The 5,000-nt window shown below is 51.2% G+C and overlaps 1 protein-coding gene across 2 annotated transcripts in view; it reads left to right on the forward strand.

Moving 5' to 3' along the window:
- smoc2 (SPARC related modular calcium binding 2) overlaps window positions 1–5,000 on the forward strand; it is a 35,143-nt gene that overhangs the window by 6,884 nt on the left and 23,259 nt on the right. The gene's annotated exons all lie outside the window — the stretch shown is intronic.

The raw sequence follows: 5,000 nt of genomic DNA on the forward strand, positions 1-5,000 counted from the left end.
AGCGGTTCAGGGCTGTTCTCTTTGAATGACTGTATTCCCAGTGGTTCAGGGCTGTTCTCTTTGACTGAGTCGATTCCCAGTGGTTCAGGGCTGTTCTCTTTGACTGACTTGATTCCCAGCGGTTCAGGGCTGTTCTCTTTGAATGACTGTATTCCCAGTGGTTCAGGGCTGTTCTCTTTGACATCCTTGTTAAACCATGTCATTCACTTCCCTTTTCCCTCCAAGCCTAGAGAGTGATGGCTCACAGGAAGCTCCTGCCCGGATGGTTTCACACGTCTGTACCAGGCTCACGCGTTTTCTGGCAGGGCCCCCGTTGACCCCTTGTGGCCGTGGTGTGAGGGGCCCCTCTGTGCCTGTGGGGGGGAAGCTGGGGCCTCTCCTCCCTCTCTGGCCTGTAGCGCTACACAATGTGCTCTCTGCTGGGGCCCCAGAACACAGCTTTCAGGTCCACAACGCCTCACTGCCTGGAGGAAGCTAATCGGATTTGGGGTTTGTCTGCTGGTGGGTCTCTGAGAAAGAAATACGTTGAGATTGTTCCTGCCCCACTGCCCCTCCTACACCACTCCATCTGTCTCCTTCCATAGTGCTCCTCTCCGCTGCATGCCTCTGGAACAGTTTACCGGCACAGAGTAGGGGGAACAAAAAGAAGAAAAGAGAAGACATAACGAAGGAAGAAAGAAAGAAAGAGGGAATCGCTGTGGCAGCTGGGGACAGCTTGACAAGCATGGAAGTCATGATAAGTGATTCTTATCCTCTCTTTGTTCTGCATAGTCTGGTTCTGCTCTGCGGCACAAGACAGCAGCCGTAAGTCAACACAGAGACATGCGAGGCCGGTCGTACATCAACAGGAGCTACCCCTCTCCCCCTGTCTGGGTGACACACACACACACACACACACACACACACACACACACACACACACACACACACACACACACACACACACACACACACACAGTGGGTTGTAACGACACAGGTTGTTTACACTTGTTTCCTATGACATCCATCATCAGCTAGCCCATGGTTAACTCATAGCCAGAACACGACCCATTCAAATCCATTCAAAAGCTACAAATGTCTTGTTTGATGAGTATTAACCACATATGGTCTACAGAGAACTTGACATCCTGTTCTTTCCAGAACACTATTCATCTTCCGCTTTTGTGCTCTCTTACTTTGTGAAATTCTCTCGTGCTGAGGTTGTTTTTCACAGAGTCCAAACGCAGGTCTTTCAGTGGAGATGATTCGAGCAGAACCGACGTGCATTGTACTGGTTCTGTTCTTCAGACCCTGTGAGTCTCGTCCTCCCCTTCCAGGCGGAGCGGCGATGGCCCACTTGTCCTTGTTGGGTGGCAACAGCGGTTGTCCGTCTTTTGTCCCCTTTCTTTCGGGCCGTCTGCCACCAGCTGTGGACGCTGGGAGATGACGTGGGTGGGCCCCCTCGAGCTCATCAAAGGGCCCACGTCTTCTCTTTGGGTCAGACTGAGTGCCCCTCTCTGGGTCTGGGGCTGAGTCTCAGCGTCTGAGTCCGCGGGCTCCGTCAACGGCGCTGCAGACGCACGGCCGGCGGTCTTGGCCCGTCACCTCTCCGCTGTCGGTTGGCGCACTAGAGCCGGGCCGTGGCAACGTGCCGGAGGACCGGGCCTGCCGGGCCCACCGGGGCCGCCTCGTCCCAGCTGCTCTAGAGCCGGAGCCACTCAACTGACAACTCATTCCACCTCCTCCTGGGAAGCTTGACAGCACAGGCGAGAAAGATGAAGTGAAGAGGGCATGAGGGCACAGCTGCAGGGAGGAGGAGAGGGGGAGAGAGAGAGGGAGGGAGAGAGGGAGAGGGGGAGAGAGAGGGAGAGAGAGAGGGAGGGAGAGGGAGAGAGAGGGAGGGGGAGAGGGAGAGGGAGAGAGAGAGGGAGGGAGAGGGAGAGAGAGGGAGGGGGAGAGGGGGAGGGAGAGGGAGAGAGAGAGGGAGGGAGAGGGAGAGGGAGAGAGAGAGGGAGGGAGAGGGGGAGGGAGAGGGAGAGAGAGAGAGGGAGAGGGAGGGAGAAGGAGAGGGAGAGGAAGAGAGAGAGGGAGGAAGGAGAGGGAGAGAGAGAGAGGGAGAGGGAGAGAGAGGGAGAGGGGGAGAGGGAGAGGGAGGGAGAAGGGGAGGGAGAGGGAGAGGAAGAGAGAGAGGGAGGAAGGAGAGGGAGAGAGAGAGAGGGAGAGACAGAGAGGGAGGGAGGTAGAACAGAGGAATGAGTGGGGTATAGGGGGTGAACACAACAGAACAGAACACAAGTACATTTATTCATGAGTTCATATTCATTCATTCAGAATGGGATGATTGGAAATGAAGATCCACGGAACAAAAAGAAGAGGGAGGAGTCAGGGCACTGTGGTGAAAGAGGGAGGGGTCAGGGCACTGTGGTGAAAGAGGGAGGGGTCAGGGCTGAGAAGAGCTGCTGAGCTTTTGTGGCCTGGTTGAGCCTCTGACGGGGCTGGAAGAACACAGGCTGAAAGGCGGGGAGAAGGGGCCCGTCCAGAGAGCGGCCGACACCTCCCCGCGGCAGGCTGCTACACACGTGGGATAAAGGGCTTAGTCAAACGCTTTCTCCTTCTCTTTCTTTCATCTCACACAAAGGGAAGAAGGCAGGTGAGATCTGAACAGAGAGGCATGATGACAAACGTCTGGTGGGCCTGACGGTCTCACTGCCAGAGGGTCTGAAACCACACCATCCCATCCGCTTATTACCAACACACACACACACACACACACACACACACATACTCAAAACATATTCCTCACAAATGAATTGACATGAGATTTACGGTCAGAGATGAAGGCGTGGCCCTCACCTATCGCTAAGGGCGATGGCCCAACCCCTGAACCCCTCCAGACATCCCTGTTCCAGGTGCAAAATGCTTTTGTGTGTTTAAACACACACACAAAAGCATTTGTAAGCTGTCATGTAGTGCTAATTTTGAAGATGGGTTATGATTGGCCATGTGTGTGAGGAGTTTCTCCACAGACCTGATTTATGGCCCAGTCGATAGGCCAGTGGGCGTGGTAGTGGGCGTTGTAGGGGGTGTGGTTTTGATGGCAGGACAGCCTCTGTGTGGCTAACCAGAGTCTTTCATGGTAAGGAACTGGCTTTGGGAAGTGTCATGCACTAAAAAAGGGAGTTTAGGTGTGGAGGATATAGTGAAGAGCTGAGGTGTGGAGGATATAGTGAAGAGCTGAGGTGTGGAGGATATAGTGAAGAGCTGAGGTGTGGAGGATATTGTGAAGAGCTGAAGTGTGGAGGATATAGGGAAGAGCTGAGGTGTGGAGGATATCGTGAAGAGCTGAGGTGTGGAGGATATAGTAAAGAGCTGAGGTGTGGAGGATATAGTGAAGAGCTGAGGTGTGGAGGATATCGTGAAGAGCTGAGGTGTGGAGGATATAGTGAAGAGCTGAAGTGTGGAGGATATAGTGAAGAGCTGAGGTGTGGAGGATATAGTGAAGAGCTGAAGTGTGGAGGATATAGAGAAGAGCTGAGGTGTGGAGGATATAGTGAAGAGCTGAGGTGTGGAGGATATAGGGAAGAGCTGAGGTGTGGAGGATATCGTGAAGAGCTGAGGTGTGGAGCCTGTGGTGTTTTGAGCATAGCGGCAACGGCCAAAAAAGCCCACACACAGAGCCCACTGACACAACACATGGCTGCGCATCTCCACCAGCCAAAAAGTGTGTGTGTGTGTGTGTGTGTGTGTGTGTTTCTGAGAGAATGAGAGAAGTGTTGACATAGCTCACATATTGACACAAGAGTCATCAGAACATAAAATCTTACACGCAAGCACACAGATCTATACAAATGCTTTGTGTGTGTGTTTTTGTGTGATGTGTGTGTGTGTGTGTGTGTGTGTGTGTGTGTGTGTGTGTGTGTGTGTGTGTGTGTGTGTGTGAATGTGGATGTTTCCATCTGTGGAAATCTACAGTTTGAATGAATGAGAAGACGTGTTCTGAATGGTATGGAAATGGTTGAAAAAACCACCTGTGTTTTGACGTCAGTAAATAACTATTTTTGCAGATTTTTATTTCACAAAGTCCCATCCATATCACACACACACACACACACACACACACACACACACACACACACACACACACACACACACACACACACACACACACACACTCACATGGAGGTGCACATGTTTTTTGCGTGGGTGGATGTGTGTGTTGAGGTCTGGCACAGATAACAATATTAGTCCTAAGATGTCATATGTTGGAGAGCAGGCATGCCAACTCAGCAAAACACACCACAATGCACCATAGCACAGCCTAACACAGCATATGCACCATAACACAACCTAACACAGCCTAACACAGCAAAACATACCATAATGCACCATAGCACAGCCTAACACAACAAAACACACCACAATGCACCATAGCACAGCCTAACACAACAAAACACACCACAATGCACCACAGCACAGCCTAACACAGCAAAACACATCATTATGCACAACGGCATAACCTAACAAGCAAAACACACCATAATACACCATAACATGACCTAACACAGGAAAACACACTATAACACTGCAAAACAGAAAACAACACAGCAAGGACATGAATGTCAACATACCATAACACTGCAGGACACAGCAAAACACACCAAAACAAACCATAACACTGCAGGACACACAAAACACAGCAAGACACACCATAACACTGCAGGACACAGCAAAACACAGCAATACACACCGTAACACTGCAGGACACAGCAAAACACAGCAAGACACACCATAACACTGCAGGACACAACAAAACACAGCAAAGCAAACCATAACACTGCAGGACACAGCAAAACGCAGCAAGACACACCATAACACTGCAGGACACAGCAATACACAGCAACACACACCATAACACTGCAGGACACAGCAAAATACACCAAGACACACCATAACACTGCAGGACACAGCAAAATACACAAAGACACACCATAACACTGCAGGACACAGCAAAACACAGCAAG

The sequence above is a fragment of the Brachyhypopomus gauderio genome, chromosome 15, assembly GCF_052324685.1.
Source record: "Brachyhypopomus gauderio isolate BG-103 chromosome 15, BGAUD_0.2, whole genome shotgun sequence".
NCBI classification, from domain to species: domain Eukaryota; kingdom Metazoa; phylum Chordata; class Actinopteri; order Gymnotiformes; family Hypopomidae; genus Brachyhypopomus; species Brachyhypopomus gauderio.